We start from the raw sequence: 25,037 nt of genomic DNA, 5'->3' as shown, positions 1-25,037 counted from the left end.
TAAAATGCTGGTTCTTTGATTTGAAGAAGCTTAATCAAATGTTTCCTGAAGTTTTGGCTTCAGTTTATAGGCCCTGATTTTTCAAAGCACTTGAGTGTAGGTTTTATCTTAAGTGTCTTCAAAAATCCAAGTCTTAATTTATGTCAGTATCTAGGGACCTGATCCAGCGATACCGATCACTGAGTACGCAAAGATATTGTTCAGAAGAAATTTAGTGCATAGACTTGAATGCTGAACTCCTGTTGAAATATTTACTACCTCAAGTAATCTAGAGTTTTGGAGATTGCTTGACAGTCTTGAGAGTTTGCAAAGGCTTTAATACGATACAAAAAAAAAATTCTAGGCAAAAACATAGTTATGGGAATCAGTCAAAGGATGCAGTGAAAACCTTTGCTCTCCAAATGCTTTCTAAGTAGGCTGGCTGGTAGACCTCAGATTAAGGATCCTATTTCCAATTCATAAAAATCCATGAAAATTAATTTAGGAAAGATGGTAAAGAGATTATATTACTTCATGTTTTTAAAAGATGGGTGCTGTGTTCTTTTTTTTTTTTTTTCTTTGATAGTCACTAGTTTTGTGTAGTTCTTGCTGATACTCTCTTTGTGAAATCTCTTGAGTGGAAATATCAACCACCTTCAGCTGTGTAACGTCTTCCATTAATAACAGCTTTCCTGTCATTTGCATTTGTGTGAAATAGTCATCCAGATAGCTGTTGCATAGATTTTAATCTGTGTTCTTAAGATTGGCACAAAGAATTCTCAAATTTAATTTTTATTAAATTGCTATATTGAATAGTGCTTTGGAAAATGAGAGGGAGGGGAAGAAAAACACACAGTATTTTCAGTTAAATTAGAATGTGTCAAAGAACGTTAGAGAGCCTTCTTTTTAAGTCATTTTTAAGAGTGAATTTTAATTGAACAATTAGTTCTTTTTCAGGGATAAATATCTTCCTGAAATCCCACTCTATTCCCTTTCAAGCATCTCCCCAGAACCCATTTGTTTTAGATCCTTGTCAAGAAGTAAAGTAGGCACATTAGATTTAATTTGCAGGAATCTGCATGGACCCAGTTCTATGTGTTGAAATGAAGTAGCAGCAAGACTCAGTTCTTTGTCCTTCACCCTGTTGAATAAATGACCTTGGTGAAATTACAGAAAAGTCCATTTATCTTTTGTCTACTTTCCCACCAAATGCTGCTATTGATTTTAAAGCTACCTATGTTGTTGAATCACACTATTGTGGTCCTCTATTCAGTGTCGTCCTGTACTCTGCAGTCCCTGAGCTGCTATTGCTTTCAGGGAAGTACGGTGTATGCCGTGTTGCTCTTGCGCTCGTATCTATGCAGCTGCCTTTGGTCGCTGTTGGAGTGCGTGACGCTAGGGAAGATCCGTATCTTCAGTCTGAGCCAGTGTGGCAGGCCTTTCCCTTACAGGGCCCAGCGTGATTTTGAACTTTCATCTTGTGCTAGACTGTTTTAAAATAGTTTCATCTCCCTGTACCTAATTCTCTTACTTAATATGCACATTCATATTAATAAAAATGATCCTCTGATAAATAAAATGCCTTTGTGACAGGCCCAGGTAAGTGCTGTCTGCAGAATGTGGTTTAAATCCTTGACAGACTTTGCAGACACTTTCACATAGTTTGATTTTTCTCTCCCTAAATCTTATCATGGTTGTCATTCTTTCCAAGTTTTAGCTGGACGTTATTTATTTCTGACTGCTGCCACTGAGATGGAAACGAAGAATAAAAATTCCATGTGTTTCTCCAAGTTGTGCCGCCAGGAGAGGCATCAAAGCTTCCTTGTGGAAAGAGGCCAGGCTTCTTAACAAACAGTAAACTGAAGTAAAATGAACAAAGAGAAAGCATGCAGGCAACATTTTTAATTAAAGGAAAAAGAACCTAATTGCATGTTCTAGGAAGACTGAAACAGTCAAATTTCATTAGAATAGGGGAATGTAGCTGCTAGTCTTAATTTACAATGATGTATATGAAACACGTGCAATCTCTACCCTTAACACAAGCATGCTTTTCCACCCAAAGGCATATGCAAGATTTATGTCGGCACTAGATTGCATCTCACCTTGACTGTCTATGTTCACCTCATCCATTTCACACATCTGCTTTAGAACAAAATGAACTTAACCCAGGAGGTGCTTATGCTTTCTAATGATTATAAAAGAAACCCCTTTCCCATGAAGGGAGCTAGGGCTCAATCCAGCGGCCCAATTTCAAATGGTTTAAGGTATCTCACTTGGCCTTCAGCTGCTGGTCAGAAAGCATGTGGGTGACTTGCAGATCCTGCATAGTATCTGTCAGTCCCATATGGATGTTTTGAAGAACTGAAGTACTGAACTGATTCCATAGGATGGAGTTTGGTTTGATGCCAAGAAACCAATGCAGGCATCTACACGTGAGGTACGTGTCCATTAGAGTCAGTGGAGAGCTAGTCACTACACTGGCTGCATTGGAAGCCCAGCTCAGATGTAGACTAAAAAGCCACTTAGCAGACAAGCTATTGAGAGTCTGTTTTAGGGTAAACAATCACCCTAGAGACCCCATTGTGCCTATTTAGACAGGTAGACAACTGAATTTAGGTGTCTTGAGCTGGAGCTAAAGCTCGCCTTGTGTTTGGTTAGAAAACAATTTCACTTGATGCATCTGTTGCTTTCTGAAAGTTCATGAGGCAAAAAAGCAGAGGGGCTGAAAGCTAAAAGAGAGCCCTAGCCAAGACTCCTAGCAATGTCAGGTGTGCAACCTTGAGAAAGGCCTGTGCTGGTATGTACAGTGATGCTCCCTCCTGTTCTCTCTTGAGGGAAACAGCATTTGTTAAGTATGCAGAGATGCATGGAAGAGCCAATTGACAGTTGTCTTCCTCAACCCAGAGGACTCCAGGTTTTTGTTAGTTACTTGGGCCAAAAAGTAAGACTTATCTATCCTTTATTCGTCATTTCACAAAACACTGTGGTATAGCAACTTTCACGTGTGTATGAGTCAGCCATGGCAAAGAGCACCACAGAAAGTCACGCAGCGCTGCGCCTGCCAAGGAAATCCTCAGATTGGAATCCAATTCTTTAGATCGGAATTTCTTTAGAAGTGGCTGCTGCTTATGACTAGATTCTTAACACCGTAATGTGCGGAAAATATCAGAATATCTATTGTGGGAGAAGCTGTGTTATTCACCTTTGATAGATTCATAGAGTATAATAATTAAAGGGAGTCATGAGTTAAGCAAAAGCTCAGCAAAGCAAACTGGTGCTGACATACACAGATAATGTCAGCTGATAGCTGGTTGGCATTATGAATCGGTTTATAATTAGGTAATTAAAGCAAGTCCGTACAAACTTTAACTTTCAGGAAACTATAAAAGTACATGTAGCTGTAAAATTATATTTAGCCATTAATTTCTTGTAAAGTCTGTCATACCTGCTCATAAAATGCTGAATAGAGAAGCTTACGCATGCACAGTCTCATGCATTTCTTCTAGAAAGTGCGCTTGTAGCAGCACAGTCCTAGAATACCGAATTACAACTGTAAAAACATATATAATTTTTTGCTCTTCATTCCTTTTCAAGCTGAAGTTGTTATTACAGCTTCCGTCTTTTAAAGGCAGGAAGGCATTCAAGGCCCACCAGAAGGTAGTCCTGCTGACTTAGCCAAGACCATGCAAAAATGTCTGGTTTTTTTATACAGGATCTCTAGACTGAGAACTAAAACTGTTGGTTACTGGGATTTGGATTTCCTCCTGAGTTTCATTTCTGTCCCATTGCCAGAAAACAAATCCTAGGACTTCACAGGGAAAACAGATGTTAGTGCGTATTGAGGCCTGAACTATTACATGGTCTTTCTTTTGGATCTTGTAGATCCAAGTAAGTGTTGTACACAATACACAGATATCTCATGACAGACAGGGAGGAGCTGATGATGAATGAAGGCACACCAGCAGATTCACAGTAAGAAAAAAAATCAGAATACAAGCCTACAGAACAGATTTAATTCTAGGGTATTTAGTTTAACTCTCTGTTGCACTTGGAAGTCAACGAGATTTTGTACCTGTAGCCTGAGTATGGATTTTGGTTCTGTATATGTGAATGTCCAATTATCTGTCCAGAGGATCCAGGGTCTTTACGCAAGCTAACTTGCTAAAAACACACTGTATTTTTTCCAGGGACTAATAATGGAAGATTCTTTGCACACTTTTAGTTTCATTTGACTAATATTTTTGCAGAATCAGGCCCTGCAAGGTATATACAACAGACAATAGGCTGCTACAAACATCTTTTGCCTTGGGTATTTTCTCCTAATGTTGAATAAACTACATAGAGGACTTTATATAAAACTAAAATGGATTAAAACCAATAGATATATCACGGATGTAGAATTGGCTGATATGAAAGTTCCTCAGTTTTGAGTTGGGTTTTTTTTGGGGGGGGGAACACTGTTGTTGAACAGTTCATACTGCAACAGTAAGTCCCTTTCACAAAAATGTAGGTTACCCTAACTTCAAACTCAAGGTATCTTATGCAACATGGTTTGGTTTTGGTTTGGGTTTTTTTTTGTAGAAGTGCTTAGCTATCTGATACATCTTTGATCATAATGCATTTGACTCCCCACAACAGTAAAAATTGTAGAATTTCTAAGGACATGTTCATAACTAACCTAAATTGAACTTATCCAGTATGCAGCTGCTAACATTATAAAAAATTGTGATACAGTAGAATAAGACAAAATAGATAGGATACACAGGCAAACTGAATGCTGCCAATATCAATTGCTTTGCATCTTACTTTACACAAGCAATTTCCCTTCACTTGGAAAATCCTTCTGACAATTAAATGAACCTTAAGGTGCTTTGGGGGCTGGCACAATTTTACTTCCTTTGTTTTTCTCATACTTTATTTATGACCTGCCAAGTGCTTGTAAAAGAAAAGCAAGGGCTTTCTCTCTCGGCATTTCACAATGCTTTGATTATTGGAGCAAAGCTTGAAACTCGCTAGCACACTTTTCTAAGTTTTAGCTAGAGTACCATAAAAGGCAATATAAACTGAAATATCGGTATCTGAAATGCTGGTGTCTTCTTTTCCTAATTGTGTTGTTATAAAGATGTATCAACAGTGATACAGGGCTGCAGCAGTCTCCCAATCTGGATGAAGGGCTCAACTTTCCTAGTGCATGTGTTAACCATGCGCATGAAAGTACACGTATTGATTGGAGCTTCCTATGTAAAATTTTTTAAAAAGCGCTGGTCATATTAGTTCCACCACAAACTCCATCAGAGCTTCAGTTTCAATTTTATAATTTATTTTCTAAATTAGACAGTACAACAGTGAGTTTAAAATAGTCTGCCACTTGTGTGCACCGCTATTGTCTGCTAATGGTCTTGTCTCCATCCCAAAGGACATGTATTCTGCAGATGAGTTAAAAATCTGCTTTTGAAGAAGGCTTAAAGGCTTAAACTTTATAAAAGGCAATTGTCTTCTGTCAAAATGAGATGTGAACAGATTTAGAAAGCAGTGGTATTATAGGCAAGAGAAGTCAGAAATTAGCCTGAACACTGATATCTTGACACTTCAGCTTTTAGGTAGCCAGAACTGGAATCGTTGGCTTATCAGCTTCTGTTTTCCAACTGTAGAGTAGATGTGCTATAACTGCTGGAAGGGAAAAACTTGCGGTTTGTGATGTACGTTGACATTGGTACTAGTAGTATGTTCTACAGAAAAAATACCAAACTCTTACAGCAAGGGATTAAAAAGTGCTTCTGGAGACCTAAGTCCTTACCCGTGTCGCAGTGAAACAACTGGTAATCTTTTGAGCTTTCCCATCTAGAGCCACAATGCAGTTCAGCACAATAGACCTAGTCCAGGCATAAGCAAGGTCAGGTTAGCAATCCGGAGCCTCCCAGCTCTAATCCTAGCTCTGACACAAACTGCCCAACCTATGCTAAGGGACTTTGAGATGGCAGATGAGTTCTCTTGAATCACACGAAGGTGGTAGTGGACATACCTAAGGTCAGCACAGAGCTCGTGTTGCCCAAGCAAGCAAAGAGAACATCAGGCCACAACAGATTCATGGCTGTGCTGCAGCCTCCTCCTCCTCAGTAGCATCAACTCACCCTTCTCAATAGGTTAAGCTGATGTAAAGAGCTGGGAATGGGAGCAGCTCAGGCAGGAATATATAGTTCGTTCTGTTCTGGGGAGAGGTGGCCAATGTTTTGCAGACACGAGGGTAAAGGAACCTCTTCTACTGTGCCCTCTTAAGATACTACAAAACCAGTTTGCGGGTGCCTTAATTCCCCACTGGAGTGCATGCTTAACTGTCAAAGAAAGGAGCGTGCAGCAGCACCGGTAGGCATGCCTGTGCTGACTAAAACTGTGTTGCACGTACAGACCTCAGTAACTGTGGTTCATACTCTGGATTCTTTGGTGAACACGCATGTGTAGAAGGCGTTGCTTCCAATATTCACTGCTGTCATTACCCATGCAGTAGGCAAAATGCATTGCAAGGAGACTTGCTCAGTCCAATCACCAGGCAGAGGTTAATACAATTTAATCACAAATATCACAGGATTTTTAAGAAGGTTAATCAGGGGATGCTAAGTTACATCCAGTGATGCCTAGTCTCACTCGATCTTATTTCAATGGCTTAGAGGCAGGCCCAGGTATCATGACTCAGCTAACAAGATGGTAACTTCTTAAACATGCAGTCACTGTAAACATGTCACCGTACATGTCTGTGTGTATGTGTCTGCGCAGGTAAGGCCTTTCAGCACTATAAAGAGGAGACTACAAGGCAGGAGGCAGATTTGCATGCAGCAGCTTTTTCTGCTTTCCACCTTGTATTATCACAGAGATCTAGATTTATTGCTTCTGTTTCTAAGGAAATAAAAACCCTGTTGTTTTTGTATCTAGTCCTTATTACATTTACAGACATTTAAGTTACTTAATGTGCAGTGTTGCTGTATTTTAGAATATTAATAATTTCTCCTTTCTCATTCTTCACTCATCTGCAAAACCCTCTACTTTCACCATTTATTCAGACGTCTCATATATTTTCAGTACCTCAGCATCGCAATGTGCTAAAAGTTTTTTTTTTACCTCTAAACAATTTAACGGACTGCTGTTTTCCTGGAGGATATCTGAATCTCTATGGATTTTCTAAATACTCTGTCTCAAAATGCTCACAAATATGAGATACGATGTTAAAACTGGCAGCTCCTCTTTAACAGAACAGCTTTACCTGACCACTTGGGGTTAATGTGCTCTAGTTCATGTTCTTTAGGCAAGATATGGACAGATAAGAAGGTGAAGCTTTACCCTGAAAAAGAAGAAAACTAACAGAAGAAAACGTCTTTGGTAACACATGTTTTATTGGTTTTAATCCACTCAACCCAGAGGTAGGTGAAACATTTCCTGCGTATGGGCCAACACGTGCTGTAGCATCAAGGCTATTGACACCCTGCAGGAAGGAGTGAATCAGCCACGCTGGTTTTCGCTAACGCTGCAGAATCACACTGAGACCGGGCTACACCGCCAGCCTGGCTCCTCCTGCAATGAATTTACGGGACTCCTGGGCACCATTTCTTCCTGCCCACGAGCCATTTCTAGCACCTTTTCTGTCCCGATTGCAAAGTTAAATATGGTACGTTGCTTGTGGCTATTGATTTGTATGAAGATTTCAGTACTGTGGCTGGGAGGCTCAAGAAGGTTGGCCAAATCTGGGCTAGTTACAAGTATTTTTGTAGTCAACACTCAGCATTTTACTTCTGGTTTTTATGTTTCTGCATGCTGACACAGACAAGATTTACTTTCCTCAAGCATGGGGAATGACAGTCCTGCTTTAAATGCCAAGAAGCATATGGGCTCATATGCCTAATGCCATGGCTCTACGGCATAAGCACATTAAGTGCAGACCAGTCCATACAGGTTTTTTTTTCAATGTGGCTTTATACTGGAGGAGGACAAACAATACCTGAAATTATATGGAATTAGATCAATGTAGCAAATGGAAAACAATAACTGATTTAGCAATGACAGTTACATCTTCAAATTTTCTCTTCTAATGGATTTGTAATGGTTTAATGCTTTGGGTTCTGTGCCTGCAAAAGTTTCATCTATACTGGGTGCCTTAAAACATGTCTAGTGGAGCTGTTGTCTAAGAGTTGCATGGCACAGAGCTTTCTGTAATTTTTTTCTGCCTCAGTTGTGCAGGTGGCAAATATAATGTAGGCATCCCTCCTTTCACTTGGTTTTGAGCTCCACCTTTTTTTTAGGCTCTCAGTGTCCAACACCAAATAAAAATTGGGCCAATATATGATACTGTCAGTATCACAAAATGGAGTTGGGAGATGCAAAGCTCTATTTGGGACCATGGCAGAGCACTCTGAGCACTGAAACTGCTATGAGCACACGAGATCGTATTTAAAATAGAAAATAAACACAGTTGGGATCAGGCTGAGGGAAAATCTCTTTCTCCTCCAGCAATTTTCCTGAATGAGATAGATTGCAATATATTTTTCCCATTTGCACCTCAACAAAAGGGAGGGAATGAATTCTACTAGGCTATTTCATCTGGTGGAAATTCACTGTGTACACTTGGATGAAAGTTTTTGCTCTCAAATTCATTACAGAATAATAGTTTTGTAGCCAGAACTGTAAGAGCAGTAACTGTAACAGTTCCTGAATAAATGAGGCCAGTCAGGCTGGAGGGCCTGGAGGTGATTGTACGGCCTTGTCAAACTGGTTGGGGAGGAGGGTGCAGGGTAGCAGGCGGCAGCCACCAGAGACCCTACATCTGGAGGGGAAAAAGGGCACACCTCAGTGAGCTGGGGGGTCACACTTCAGAGATTTAATACAAGTGAGAGCTGTAAGCATTCAGAATTAGAAAACTACCTTCATCTTCTGCAAGGCTTGTTCTGCATGAGTGGTGGTTTTTGGTTGGATGCTGGTAACCTTGTTGGCCTGCTCTCATGATAAATTACTGTTCAGGAATTGTTGGCTTGGTCATAGACCAGTATGGGCCTGTTTTTTGCAAAGATCACGTGGTAATTGGAATCACATACTAGCTGCAATTTTCTTACTTCTGGCCAGAATATAATATTTGGATACAACAATTAATACGGTACCTACTGTTTTCATCTTGCAACAAACAGACCACCGCATACCACGTCTGAACTCTCCATCTTGTTTAAGTAATGCACAATAGGGAGGTGCCAGCTTCTGTGGGTTCTGTTGCAGCTCATTTTATAGTAGATTTTCCTTCTCAAGGTTTGAGTTGTAGGAATAGAGTGATTGCAATAGAACAGAACTTTTCTAAAGCAAAAATAAAATAAGCCCTACAGCTTGCATAGTGCTTGGAAAATGTGAGTCAGGTCCACCCTCAAGCTCAGAAACCAGAAAGCAAATAAAAGAACCTAACAGTGTTGCCCAAAATAAATAACCACAGTGTGGGGGCACCTGACTGGGGGGGTGTGGGGGGGAGAATTCCTTAATTTTTTTTTAATCCTCAAGCTTGGCACATCTGCCACAAACTAAATAAACAAATCGTTATTGGAGTCAGGAAAGGACAAGCTAATGTAAAACAGGTTAAGACATAAATTAGTAGCCATAGTAATCTGTCACAGGTGAGTGCTTCTCAGAGAAGTAACTTGAAGTGCCAAATAAACCTTCTGCTGAAATCCTGGGAATGTGTTTATCCAACCACTTTATTTTAATCTAAGAACTAGCAACAGCTACTATGAAAAATATATATAGAGAAATATAAACACTGCAAAATGTTGTTAAATTTACTAGTAAACTTCCTTCCATGGCTTCTCTGCCATCATAGTGCCTGTGTAGCCATGTGCAGTGCTGAGCAGTCACAGTAAGTCAGGCCTCTCTAAATCAGAAGCTATGAAAACCTTAAGCATTGCTTTTTCTTTTTAAATTTCAGTGTTTTATGGAATACAATTTCTTCTTTTTTCTTTGCAACCATTAGAATTATCAACAGAAAATAAAATAAAAGGTAGAATTCCCACATAACTCCAGCAATGGAGTTTATGGTTTTATGGGGAAAAAAAACACCCACGGTGCAAGACTAAGGATAAAACAATGACAGCTGCTAACAAGTAAATGTGCTCCTCTCCTAAATGCTTTCATACTCACAGCAACTGTTAAAGCCAACTTTGCCAAAACTTGTCAGGAAATGTCATATTATTTCTTTGTATTTGTTCTCTGGGTTAGCACTGGCTTGTAACATTTCAATCTCAAGATGCTATGTTAGGCTAAAGGTGATGATCATATGAATACCAAGGAAACTGTTAAGAAGATGCTAGAATTACTGGCCCGATTGACAAATAAGTAACTAACTTTGACCAAATGAGTAGACCTAATAGAGCACACACAAGTAAGTGCTCTGAAAATAACTGAATGGGGGCTATTTCTGGAGTGCTTGAGGAGCATTATGACAGTAGGTTTGTTCTTACAGTTTAGCCAGCCTTAATCGTCATCTCACATTTCTCACTTCAGATTACAACTGTCTAAAAAATTACTTCTGTCTGAAGTGCTGTTAAATTTGGAAAACAATGCAGTGGGTTGACCCTGACTGGATGCCAGCTGCCCACCAAAGCTGCTCTACCACTCCCCTCTTCAACTGGACAGGGGAGAGAAAATATAACGAAAATCTCGTGGGTCAAGATAAGGACAGGGAGAGATCACTCACCAGTTACCATCACAGGCAAAACAGACTCAACTCAGGGAACTTAGTTTAATTCATTACCAATCAAATCAGTAGGGTAATGAGAAATAAAACCAAACCTTAAAAACACCTTACCCCCAACCCTCCCTTCTTCCTGGGCTTAACTTTACTCCCAATTTTCTCTACCTCCTCCCCCCCAGTGGCACAGGGGGACAGGGAATGGGGGTTGAGGTCAGTTCATCACACATTGTCTCTGCCGCTTCATCCTCCTCAGGGGCAGGACTGCTCACACTCTTCCCCTGCTCCAGTTTGGGTCCCTTGCACGGGGTGCAGTCCTTCAGGAGCACACTGCTCCAGCATGGGTCCCCCACGGGGTCACAAGTCCTGCCAGAAAACCTGCTCCATCATGGGCTTTCCATGGGGTCACAGCTTCCTTTGAGCACCCACCTGCTCCGGCATGGGGTCCTCCCCGGGCTGCAAGTGGATATCTGCTCCACTGTTGACTTTCATGGGCTGCAGGAGGACAGCCTTCCTCACCATGGTCTTCACCACGGGCTGCAGGGGAATCTCTGCTCTGGCACCTGGAGCATCTCCTCCCCCTCCTTCTTCACTGACCTGGGGGTCTGCACCAAGGGTTGTTTCTCTCACTTGTTCTCACTCCTCTCTCCGGCTGCTGTTTCTGTGCTCGCTGCAACTTTTTTTCCCTTCTTAAATCTGTTCTCCCAGAGGCACTACCACCATCACTGATGGGCTCAGCCTTGGCTGGCGGCGGGTCCATCTTAGAGCTGGCTGGCATTGGCTCTGTCGGACACGCGGGAAGCTTCCAGCAGTTTCTCACAGAAGCCACCGCTGTAGCCCCCGCTACCAAAACCTTGCCACGCAAATCCAATATAGCCCTTATTTCGTGAGAAGTACTGTCTGCTCAGGCTCACGTTGATTTGATCAGAACTCAATGAATAGTGCAGCTTTAGATTCCTTTTTTTAGGTGTAAAGCTGAAACAATGGTCCTAGAGATTTTATTGAATCTTTGCGATAATGGGGTCTTTGGGTAAAATGACAAAGCAGGTTTATTTGACGGCTGGACAGTCTTAACAGAGCTAAATCGCTTAGACAGCAAATCTTTATTTAGATTTAATTGCAGCAGTATCTAATTAACAGTTGTATATTAAAGACTTGAGAGTCTCTGATCTCTTTGAAAATCACCAATACTGCCAAAACTACAAATTCATAAAAACCATGAGACTGATTAACATGGTGAGATTTTTGCACTGAAGTCACGCATGTGATTTCTTCGGAAGGAAAATAATAGCTGTCATTAAAAACCAACAAAAATACAAAAAGTGACTTAAAGGGCCAAATCTGGGAGAAAGCATGAAACATTGGAAGAACTAGTAATGAAGAGACTTGCCTAGTGTAAGCCGCAAACTACTTAAGTATCAGTTAGATACTGCAAAGTTTCAAGAGATTTTCATGCTATCATAAGGAGGAATCTAGGAAACATATTTATATTTTACCTACAGAGTTATAATGACAAAACAGTGCCCCTAGCATGGGTGGGTACAGCCCTACTTTGCCTGGCTGCCAGATGATGGGGTGGGCCTGTAGCACAGGGCTCCAGGTAACGTGAGGCTGTAGCTTACTTCTCACGTTTCTCTGCAGCAGTACAGACACTCTCTGGTTTACTTGATCTGATGTGCAGACAGGAAAAAAAAGAAGTTGCAATACTCCACTGAAAATGAGGGAGGCAAGAACTAAGGTTACCTACAATAATGATTTTATGTCTCTCCTCCCTTCAAAATCCTTGGCTGCTGTATTACTTCCATCAGGAGAAAGTTCAGGTTTAGAAATAAAGAAAAAAATATGCATGTGACTTTTTTTCTTTTGTTTATCACCTCTTCCTTCCTACTCCTCCACCGTAGATGACTAATTTCCCCTTCAGTCCTCGGGGGTGACAACAGTACTGCACAGCCCCCAGCTGTTTCAGGAATGGCTCTTCATTTTGCAAGGAGAAACTTGCCCAGATGCAGAATGTGCAGCCCACGCGCAGCCTCCATACTGTGTCTTTCTTAGATGCAGCTACTGACCACATGTAGAATGTGGAAATAAGGCCTACAGCTTCCTTTTTGCAGGTAAAACGGTACCAGAACATGATGAAGACCTGTAACTTCTCTTCTTCTGTCCCATAAGCTCTTTAGGTCTGGAGAGGACATCTGACCATAACTGTTGTATTAGCAAGAGAAACCCCGCACTAGTCCACTTACCTGCATGACTTCCCTCTGCCCTTGCAAACGATAGCATCTGCCCAGGTTCCACTCCGGCTCTTGGGCATGTAGATCCCCTCCGAGGAATGCCACAGCCACACAAGGAGACAATATAATGCTCAGAACGGTAACATGCAATTATTCAATGCAATTCAGGCAAAGTCGAACAGTTGTTTCATATTTGATCCCAAGAACTTTTCGGTGAGCAGTGAGATGCAGCTGTACTCTGATACTGCAGAAATGGAGAAGTCAGAAGTACCTACAGGTTAATGAAACCATGAAAAATGCAAACTTAATTTTTTTTCCTTCCACATGGAATTCTGACATCTTTTCTATAGCTTTTCTCTGAATTTTTTTTTTTTTTTTTGACCCAGAGCAGCTGGGAATATTAGCCCTCCAGAAACAAGTTTTGCAGGAAAATCAAATTACATACACTGTATTTCAACCCAGAGCACATTTTACAGCCTACCTTGAAAACAAAGCTACTAGTTATTGTGCTATAATGTTATTACCGATGTTATAATAGGGATTTTGTGTCTGACCTGACTCGTATCTCACCACTCTATCAGATTGGTTGGCTTTTGCAAAGTCTGGTTAAGCATTAACTCAAAACATAAATCCTAAGGAATTTTCCCAGTCACTTTGACATTTTCTAGTTTGCTGCCATGCATAAAACCCCCATTCTACAAAATCCTATGCTGTTGCTTTAGTGAATGAATGCAAAACACTCTTGGAGCCATGGTAAATACAGACTTTTACATGGAGACACTTAATTTATTCCAGCTGCATAATTTCTCATCTATTGCCATGTTCTATGTTTTCCTAATCAAACCACCTGTTGTTTCAGATAAATGGCTAAAACTACTATCTGCCTTTAAGTTTAGGATCCAAAGAGGACATAATAACAAGACAGTAATTCAATCTGTATTTTCCAAACAGATAACAAAATTATATATTCAAATGAAAGACAAATGTTCAGTTGGACAGCAAAGCAGCTGAAGCAGCTTGGTAGACTGCATTCTTAGTGGGAAGAAAGTCCTCTGCCTTTAAAATCTAGGCTGTTCTCACAGTTAGGAACACACCCTTAGGAAACAGCAGATTCTCCCAAATACGGGGAACTCCACACAGTTTCCAAATAAGGAATTCTCCATGGATTCTTGAACAAAGGAAAACATCCTCTTTCCCTACTGTAAGTCAAATGAATCATTTTTCCCCTAAAAAAGGCTTAAGTATACTTTCCTAGATGAACACATTTACTTCAGCATTTTGAAGTTCCTATGCTTTCAGTTTTGTTTTTGCAAAAGGATATAGAAAAGATGTCTCAAGTTCCAGTAGGCAGACTTGTTTCTTTAGCTTCTTTGTATTCTCTGCTCCAGCTGATTTGGGAGAGCCTGTCTGTCTGCAAAGACAGAATGAAAAGAGTTTTTTTTTTAAATACAAACTATCTTTCTGAAGTCTGTAGGGAATATGTTCATATGACAAATATTTGTTACTGCTTCCAGAACAAAGGGACCAAACCCAGATGTTTATAACTCGTTTAGGAAAGAAAAAAAAAAAACCCTTAACAGCTCTCTAATCTGCTTTTGCTCTATTAGCCTTTTGCTGAGTAACAGGCTTTAGGAACCTCTTACAATCAAGGTCAAAGATTGCTATGCTTGCATGGATTTAAAAAAATGCCTTTGAGCCCTTAGCTGACATGCCCTTGCCTTCCAGTTCCAGCAAAGCCACCTCTACCTCTGTTACTTGCAACACCCTCTTGTGAGCTCCTGGACAGAACTGACAATGTCAGTTATGTGCAAATCTACAGTTCCTGTCTGGAATTTGGATTTTTCTTCTGTACTAGTGCTTTGTATCATGTTCTTACTTGCAACTTCCTAAGAGCTGTTTTAGCCCACAGGCAGACCTCTCAATTACTGTTGCAAGATCTCCCAATAAAATCAGGACCTAACTATTAGTGATTTTTTTCCCTCCGAGAAGTTGGTAAGCAATCAGATTTAGAGGGGGCATGGCCTCTGACCAGCTGACACCCTAAATATCTTCCCTATACCCCTGTGGGCAGCAGTGGCTGCTGGCTGCTCCAGCCAACTCAGTCCTTGGAAGGTGCCAGCAGGCCTCCTAGTGATGCTCCCTCGGAGCTGGCTTCAAGAACAAATACAGCTCTAGACCCTATAAAGGAGGCAACACAGCTGGAATTTCCATGCATATCATCTGACGCTCACTTTCCATCTCTAAGCTGAGGGCTCGGTCTCAAGTCAGAACATTTTTCTGCTCCAGCAGAGACTGGAGTTCCTCAGACTTTTTTTGCTGGTAACAACAGCACAATCAATAAACACTGTGAAAAGAATACTGGGAGGAGTGAAAAGGTTGTTTTGGCTTTAAGGAAATAATGCCTTCATTCCATAAAGTTTCCTCTTCTACTTGGAGAGAGGGGAAATGTGGGGAGGCGTAAGAGAAGAGATTCACACATCTCCCGTTTCACTTCTCTATGACACAATGGAGGGAGTTGTGCTCCACATCTGGCCTTAAATTGAGCGCTGGACAAATCCCACCCCAGCCACTGCTGCTCAGTTACACTCTATCACTCTGTCTCTCATCTGTCTTCATCCCTGGGACAGCTCTCTCTTGCCAGGCATGTTCTTGCCTCCTCCCACCCACCCACCCATGTTTCCCTGGCAGATGTGTCTTAGCCTTGCTCCAGCCCTTAGGATGTCTCCACCTACCACTTCCTGCTATGAAAACCCTTTAGATTTATACCACATCTGCTAACTTGGATAACGAGATACCAAATGCTGAGCTGTATCACCTCTCAAAGGCACGGATGGGGGAAGGGATGCAGAAGTGACTTAACGTACCTTGGCAGCTCTTTTTTCTGCTTGGATTCTAGGGGATCCGCATGCATCAAGAGCTGAGTCTGTTTTAGCAGCCCTTGAATTCCTTTAATTTTTTCCAGCAGCCCCTATAGCACATAAGAGTCACCATAGCAAACACTCCCTGTACAGCAGCTACTGTGTGGAAGTATTTATGGCTGTCCTACACAGCTCTTAAGATATGACAATTCTCCTACTACGGTTGTGATCCTTCATGATTCTTCAGCTGCAATAACCTGGCCCTGATGTGATCCTTAGAAACTGTTAGGGCTCTTACGCCATTCCCTTGTGCATAATACGAGTACAAATACACAGCTCTAGTTTGGCCAGGTGTGGAAGGGTGCAATGGCTTTTCAGACAGAGAGAAGTTGGGAGAAAGGGCAGGAGGATGTGAGCTGTATAGCTCTGTGGAGACTAGGAAAGGCACTGCAAAGGGCCGCAGTCCTGTGGGCAGAGATGTTCCACAGGAAGCTCAGCAAGAAAGAGGAGTGTACTTCAGACTCCCTCTTGACATCTTTTTTTGTGGAAAAGGGAGTGAATTAGTTCAATGCATCATTGTTCAGCAGGTAGCTTGTTCTGTTCGCTCTATTCCAAGTTATTAAAAATGGAAATACAAAAAAATGAAATCAATTTTCCAGAATCTCATTCCATCAGCAACTGAAAAGAAACATTTTTACATTTTATTTCTAACAGGTATGTTATTTAGTGTTGTAAAACTGTAGTATCTGGGCTGTAAATGCTTCAGGAAACTTGAAAGAAAATTATTTCCACTGGATCTTAAATCACAGAAACATTTCTATTACTATGAATTTCTCACACTGTACAAAAATGAGCTCTGATGCTTTTAAATTTAGCTCTTCTTTATTTACCTCATAACATTACAGCAGGATAGGGTTCATAACTGTTGAGTATTATACCTCAAATAATGTCAAAGCAATGAATGTCAAGATTCCTAAAGAGAAAAACTGTAGTTTTATGACAGTAGGCAGCAGGGACAGAAGAGAGAGACAGAGAGAGAAAAAGAGAGAAGGTCATGTATTAGAAGCTGAACGTTATGCAGAAACAAAAATATGACTATATTTCTAATAATGTAACTCTCAGCAAACATATGCTATGAATCCTTTTGAACCCCTCAAGACTTGTGTGTGGAATGCAGTATGTGCCAGAGGCCCAAAACGAGGAATGCATACAAATATTTCAAGGAATTAATTTAAAATACTATAGGACTCCTGCATGTAGTGTAAATTATTCTGACTGCAATTTCAAGGCTCTTTATGCCTGAGATGAATAAAACCAAGTTTCCTATATTCCTGGAATATAGGAATATAGCTGTAAAATGAGTGCATGATAAATTAGGCCTTTCTCTCCTTACTTTCACTGGCTTTCTCATATTAGGAAAACCTCAGTGCTGACCAAAAGCAAGTTGTTTTTTTCCCCACAAGAGACCAATGATTGTGGCATTTCCTATCCACCCCACATTTCTATCCCTTGTTTTCTGGAGACTGTTAAGAGTCCCCACCATGCCAGCCTAATTGTCATGATAATAAAACTATGCCCTGTTCAGTTTCTGATAGACAAACAGGATCCAAATCCAGGAAAGAGTTCATGGCTGTGAATCAGTTAAGGAGACTTCCTCCAGTCCAGAGTTAGTTAAGTAAGATCCTGAGCCTCAAAGATTTAGATGTCTAACTTGTATTTAAAGGCACCTAATTACCTTTAAGAATCTGAGCCTAAGTCCCCTGGGGTTAACTTGTGGCTCTCTCCTTAGCATTTCCTACAGCTATTTCAGAGAGATCCCTGTTCAGTTTGCTGGTGCTACCTATTTCAGGATGGAACAGGTCTCTTACTTCAAATCTGTGGATGTTATTAGGTATCAGAGCAGTTAAAAGCTAGGGTGCTTCAAAGGAACTGCTGGCACCTTTTAAATGCCCATAGTGAATTTAGCTTCTCGTTCCCACTGACTTGACTTTGCACACACTTGAAACCCACCTACCAACTCTTCTTATGCTTTCTGCCTTCTATATGCTTAAATACAACAAGTTCTTCCATAAGCCCTACATAACATGCTGCCTTCCTCTAAGAAGCAGCAGGCTTTTTCTTTCCTCTCCTGCTTTGCAACATCCTTGCTTTGGAATCCATCCAGTAAGCTCCTTAAGCACATGGAGTCACAAGTACTTAGCACAGAATGGTATTACATAAATAATAATAATAATAATAATAGCTCATAAATGGAATCTTAAGGGGGTTCTAATCACATGTGCTTGGAAAGCAACTTTCCAAAACTATTTAATTTGGGTGAGAGTTCTTAGCATCGACATAATAGGCAAAATATCAAACAAGTTTGTACAATTACATAGCCAAGTGAGCTCCAGCACAAGGCAATATGTGTATATAGTTCGGCTGTGGCAGAGCATTGCCCATCCCCAGATTCCTGAAGTTGATTTTTAAACAAAGTTTGCAGGGAACGTGTAGGATGTGTTACTCTTCTGCACTACTCACTTGAAACTGGGTGCCAGGTTGGAGGAGTTTTGGAATTTTGGAAGCAGTGGATTTCTTTAAGTTTCCTGAAATAAGAAATGAGATAATGTATGCAGTTACACACACACTAGCAATACACTGTCGATGCCTATATTTAATGGTCTTGATTTTTTTAAGTGATGTCATATATAATTTCAACAACCCTGGTGTTTGTAAGAACATTTTGTTCTCTATTTTCATGGAAGATTTCAGTACCAAAGTTGCGAGCAAAATAAGCCGAGTTGAGTTAACACTGCTGCTGGAGTTTGTGGTCTCACCTGTGACCGAAGTGTTGCTTATGTATAAAAAAATAGAGATATCCTTGAATAACGATTTTTGCTTCAGACCAATTTGACTACAACATCATCCCCCCACTGGTCAGCAGTGGAACCTTCAGAGAGATCCTAATCACCAAGTTTTCCATTAAATACACGTTTTAGTAAAAACTTGAATGGTTTAGAGTGCAATATAAGTCTGCACTTGGAAAAGAGCTGTCCTGGAAACCAGCATTCCCAAAAGGGGCTAAGACACAGGCAACAGCCCCTCTCCCTGATGCAGCACAGGCTTGCATGTTGACCAATACTTTCCATTTCTGGTGCTCGACTCCACAGCAGGTCCTGGGAAGGCACCAGCGTGTTTTCCACAGGGACGTGGAAATCTCCTGGGGAAGACCAGACTCCCCTTGGAAAAAGCCAGCTGTCATTGCCAGCCTACCCGGGGATGGGGAAAACTGCTGGCTTGGAAACTGGGGCACTGAGGCAGCCTTCAGGGCTGCGCCTTCTCACAGGCCATCCCCAGAGCTTGCCTGTGGGGTAACAGAGGATCCTCTGGGATGAAAAACAAAGATTTGCCCGTGTCAGCTCTCCCTTTCCCTCACGTTTTCCCTCCTGGCTCCTCGGAGACCGCCGGGGGGATGACAGGGCCGGCCCGCCCCGCCGCCGTTCCCGCCCTCTCCCTCCCAGCAGCGGGAAGGAGGGTGCCGCGCCGACTGAACCGCCGCTGCCGCCATGGAAACGCGATTCCCCTCAGCAGGCCGGGGGGGAGAGGGGGGAGTGGGGGCGGCGGGCCCCCGCGTCGCGTTCCGTTCCGTCCCGTCCCGTCCCGTGCCGCTGAGAGACTGAGAGAAACCCGAGAGAAGTCAGCCCAAAACGCAGCGTCATGGGGTTTCCTTCGTGGCACGCAGTGCTGGGTTGGGGGGGGGAGTCCAAATTTAGTCAGCGCACCACTTGTGTATTTATTTATTTTTAATAACCTAAGAAAGCGGCGGCCGGCCGAGCTGGTGGGGAGTTTTTCCTGGCTGAAAGGGGAGGAATTGTACTTGAGGGGGGGACGAGGCGCTGAGGGGAGGCAGCGCTGAGGGGAGGCTGGCGGGGCGGGAAGGCGGGCGGGAGCTGACAGGGCTGGAGGAGGCGGTGGAATAGCGGGGGCTGGAAAGGGCAGCTGTGGCCGTCGGGAAAGAGAGGTCGGGCGGGATCTCGTGTGGGCAGATGGTGCTGCAATCTCCTCCTTCAGCAGCTGGAAGGACCGGAGCATGGGGTGTGCAGCCTGCGGGAAGGGATCTGGGGTGGATGGGGAGGCAGACAGAGAAGCTGGAGTGTAAAACAGGGGTCCTGAGCAAGGCAGAGAAAGCAACACAGTGGGTTGAAGGGGAGGAATCTAAGGTTTGCCTGGGAAGAGCAAAGGCAGCAAGGCTACTCTTCATCAGCTGCCATTCCCCTCCGAAACGTGGAGGAGGGCCCATCACCCCTCAGGGTGCCAACTGACCACACAGCTGAGGTGGCCCCAAGGCCAACTGCTGCTGGAGTGCTGCTGCACGGCCCTCCACCTCTGCCTCACTCGGACTCTCCTCATCCCTTGTGCTGCCCTCTGCTAATCCTGCCCAAAACCAGGGCAAGGAAACAGAATGGTGGAGAGGCTAGTCACTACTGCAGAGTTGAGGGGAATAGGATGTCCCCTGCTGACAGACCAGCTGGGCTGGAAATGTGGAACTGCACCCACGATTTCCTATTCCTCTGCTGTCAACAAATAACAGCGAGAAACCGTCAAGTCCCTACACTGCTCATCTGGATGAAAGATGGCAATTTGCCACTGGCAGAGGTTAATCCTCCAGCTCAAATGGCAGAAGGGCATGTTGTGGAGTTACAGTGTTCATCAAGCCTGCTAATGATCATGCGGTAACATACATGGATTCTGATGATGGGATGAGTGTCCTCTCATTGCCTTTAATACAACCTGAAAATTATGCTGCAGGACTCCTTCTTAATTTATCCTCCTTCTGCATATATTCATCACATTGCAGGTTTCAATGGCATGATTGTGTGGCTTTTTGCACAGGATGCCTTTCTTCCTCAGTGCATGAGGTGGATGGTGCTCTGGGGATGAATTGTAGCTGGGCAGTGAAGGAGGATGTTATCTGGCTGGCTCCTGTTTCAGTTTGCAGAAACTGGAACATGTATAGTGAATGATATGTGGGAGGTCCGAAGGAGACAGGATGGTCTCAGGTGCAAGGTAGTTAAACACAACTTAGCTGAACTGCAGTCTTTCTTTGCCTGCACAAGAGAGCTGCTGGGCACTGCAGGTATGCACTCCATTGCTCGGATGTCCAACCTGTGCTGTCACAGCTACAGCTGAGATCACCAGACTTCTAGTCCCAATAAAGAGAGTGCAAAAAAATGCTAAACACTCTGAAAAAGCAAACAAAACAGAAATTGGAGGTGTATCAGACTGAGAATCCGAAGTACCGTGTCCCTTGTTCGTATTATTTACCAGCCTTAAGGTTTAGTTAAATGAACAGTTTCTGCGATACCAAAGCTAGATTCTGTTTCTCCACATCACATCTGCCCATATGCTGTTCCCTGCTTCTGCATGGCAGCTACCAGCTCCCCAAGTGTACTAATGCAATTGTTTGTGGGCCTGCAGTGCAGATGATTTACAGGCCAATCTCATAAATGGTTGCATCAGCGCTACTATGGAGACAGTGAACTGTGCTGCAAGAGTGGGACTGGGCAGCTGGAGATGGGGGCCAAGAGAGAGGGAATGTCTTCAACTGCTTTTGCCATGGTAGGAAACTTTCCTATAACTACAGCCTGAGTCCCTCATCACTCGAGTAGTAATGGTGGTGTGAAAACTTGCCCCTCACCTCCAAAAGGCATGTAACAACATCTACATTGATGTTGGTGAATAACTCTGCCATCGAGCCCCTGAGCAACACTGATGAATAATTCTTTGTGCAGAGCAGAGTTGGGGCAACATTTGGTGAATAAGGACACAAAAGCACAGGCAGAACAGAGGAGAAATCAAATTATTGACCAGGCACTCACCAAGTGGTCACTGGCTGTTCTGCTCACCAAATGATGCCAGAATCCCACAGGAAAAAACCCACCCTAGAGCATCACATGTAGTTAAAGACTGCACAGTTGTGCAAGGGGCTAAGCAAAGGGCACAGCTCTTAACCTTGCATTTGACTAAAATACTAAATTCCTTTGAGACATTCTGTTAATCCAAAAATACCTCTCTTCCCTTTTAGATCTGGTCAGAATGGCTCTTTCTCCATTTCAACCTGCCTGTGACACCTGGGAGGGTGCTGCACACTGTGAGCAGTATCCTGGTGCCCGAGGAGCGGCAAGGAGCTGGTAGGGGCCTTCCAAGTCCTGCCTGCTGCTGGGGCAGCCCAGCCCAGAGTAGCCCTTGAGCCGGACAGGGGCTGCTTCATTTATTTCTTTCCCCTGAAAGCAGCACGTGAGCTGAGAGCCGTTCGGGTGGAGAGAGGCCGCCTGCATTCCCCAGGGAAAGGCAGGCTCTGGGATATGTTATTGATTTGCTGGGGGAGACTTGCCGGAGGGCAGAGAGAGAACAGGTCAGCTGGGCCCTGCTAGAGGATGGCTTGCTCCACCAGAGATCAATAAGCTTCAGCAGACTGGGGAGCAGCAGGCGCTGGCAAAGCCAGAAGTTAGAAGGGCAGAAGTTTCGTTTGTTGTGTTTGTCTTATAGAAAAAAAGATATAAGGAAATAGGTTTAATGATTCGGGATATAGAGAAGGGAATAACCTCCTTATTTACTAAGTAGCACAGCCCACCCAGCAGTGACAGTTTTTTTAAAGACTGTTTTAAGGTTGTCTATAGCTGGGGAAAATGGTGACTGGTAAGGGTGGGGAATCTAGAGAGTTTAGTGCATGTTTGTTGGGTTACTTTTGGTTTGAAATAAGGGCAGCTTCAGGGACAAGTGGCCAAGTTCCCAAGCCAGTATTTTGTGGTTTTACAATCACACTTTCAAAAATGTTTTCTCCTTCCTGTTGCTGTGCAGAAGATCCACCAAAATAGCCCTGAAGATTGCCAGCACACCAGGGAAAAGAAAAAAAATATTGCTAATAGCATCTGTTTTGCAGTTTGTGTGACATACAACACCAGGAGACAAATAGGTTTGAAATGCAAGTGTGTTTTCTATTGTTTTTAATTTGACAGTGACTCTTTAAGAACATAACATTGTCTCCAGAGTTTATTTTACAGTTCCCAGTAAATAAGAGTTACGCTGCCAGGCGTGGTTACTTTGGGGTTTTTTTAGTTGTTCCTAAAATCATGGTCTAAAACCTCCTAAAATGCAGATTGAGCTGTTGCATGTTTTTAGGACTTGTTCATTGCGTCCCCACAGCGCTCCATACTCTGCTTTACTGTTGCACATTTGCCTGTAAGTCTGTATTCAAAGAAATCATTTTCATAACTTTGTTCTTTTTAATAAGAAAATATGAACAGCACTTCCCTTTTTTTCGGAATAACTATGATACAAAAATAATGAGCTAAACAGGGCACACGTGGTGACTGATGAGTGACTGTTCTTGCTGATAGCATGCTTCTTGGGATGGCTTTGGTCTATGCTGCCAGTACTGCTCATGCAATGCCCAGGCACAAGCCAGAAACCGTTCCCAGTAGGCAGCATGGAGACTTGTTTTAGCACAGAAGGATAATGCTGCCACAGGGACACAAGCTGGGCAGTGTCACTGGCCCTTAGAGTCAGAGGACAGGCATTGCACCTGTTCAGGTTACTAATACAGACATAACTGAAACGATTTATAAAGGAGGCAATTCCCCATTTTTAAGTGTAAGGCTGAGGAGCAAATGGTGAGGTGAAGCAGCCAGGGCAAGCAATAGGAGATCTTGGGATACAACACAAATCTTCTTTTTATTAAGTTTCAGGGCCATAGATTCACAATGTTGATGTTTCAGGGTTTGATAATCAGGTAACTAGTATGAAGTGCTGCCACAAATCTCAGCTTCATTAAGTACTTAGCTGTCCTACACCTTTCCTGTGTAATGGTCCTGGTCCTCAGGAGAATCCATTAGGAGGGTCTCAAGCCAGTGGAACACGTAGGGGGCATGGAGCTGCTTGCCTGGTTTCTTTATAGAGTGGACAGTGACTTAAGTAACAAAATGCTGATTTCAGCTGCGCCAGATATATCTGAGTAGTCTTCTTCTCATCAGAAAAATGTGTGTTTCCTCTAGGATGTGTAATATGAGCTACAAGGTAAAGGAAGAAAGAAGCTGTATAAAATTTGCATTTTCTTCTTGTACTGGAAGTCTGCAACCTCTGGCAGTGAGTGTCGTGTCAGCTGGGTGTGTTCACACCTCAGACGTTACTGCTGAGCCTGCCAGTGTTTGTCTGTGAGAGACCAACATCAATTTGAAGGAGAAGGGAGGTGTCAGGAACCTGTCTCCTTCAGCAAGCTGCTTCAGCTATTCAGCCACTGAGCTTAGGCATACAGCAGCTGTAAAACAACAAAATAAATTCCAGCTTCCCTTCCCCTCCCCACACACCCTGGGTTCTCCCTAAATAATGTCTGTGGTCACCTATTTAGGTTACTTGCAAAGTTTCCACTTACCGCAGTCATTTTATAGGAATGAATGTGTTCCTTCACTGCTAGAGGATATGGCTTTGTGATAATAAGAGCAAAAATAGGGAATGGAAAAAAGATGAGAAGAAAGTAGAGGCCTCGCCTACTATTGCTCTTTTACCTAGTAGCCTGAGTAGAGAATCAGGGAAAATCCAGGCAGTACTTGATGCTGAACTGTCGCATCAGTTAAGACTGAAAGCAATTACTGACAGTTTCACAGCGTTAAGACCGCATTTAGGGTTGGATGATGTTTGTTCAGGCAAGAAGGCTGTCTATGCAGTTAACTCAAAGCACTTTTAATTTGTCTGATTGCCACATCTGAAAACAGTGAAGTCCAGTTAAGCCTGGAAACAGAACAAGGGGACCCACATGCACCTTAAAACTGCCTTCCTTAAAAACAAGACTGAGAGTGCAAGTCCTCACTTCTAAAGCAGCTCTGCTTTAAAATCCCTGAGGTATTGCTCCTCTCTCCTCCTGTTAGGCTATATGAATACCTGGGGAGTTGAAGTCACAGAGACTTTCACTAGAGTAAGTGTCTTGCTGACTTGAAGCTTCATCAGAGCAGTAGCCTTATAACCCAAAACAGCTGTCTGTGGAAGATCAGGTAGGCTATGCAGCTGATCAGCCTTTAAAATCAAGTAACAAGCTCACCTGCTACATACTTAAGACAGGTCTTTAAGGTAGGAAAGACACAGATGTTAAGGAAAAGGTTATATGCGTACATATGATAGAGAAGGAGAGCTATTTCCAGCACAAATCTGGATGTGTGCGGAATCAGGATGTGCTAATCCAGACTTATGTGGATAATGCACTGAATTCATATAGTCCTTTGTTTTTTG

The sequence above is a fragment of the Haliaeetus leucocephalus genome, unplaced genomic scaffold, assembly GCF_000737465.1.
Source record: "Haliaeetus leucocephalus isolate CR32 unplaced genomic scaffold, Haliaeetus_leucocephalus-4.0 Scaffold506, whole genome shotgun sequence".
Taxonomy (NCBI): Eukaryota; Metazoa; Chordata; class Aves; order Accipitriformes; family Accipitridae; genus Haliaeetus; species Haliaeetus leucocephalus.
The sequence above is the reverse complement of the archived record's forward strand: the minus strand, read 5'-3'. Positions refer to the sequence as shown.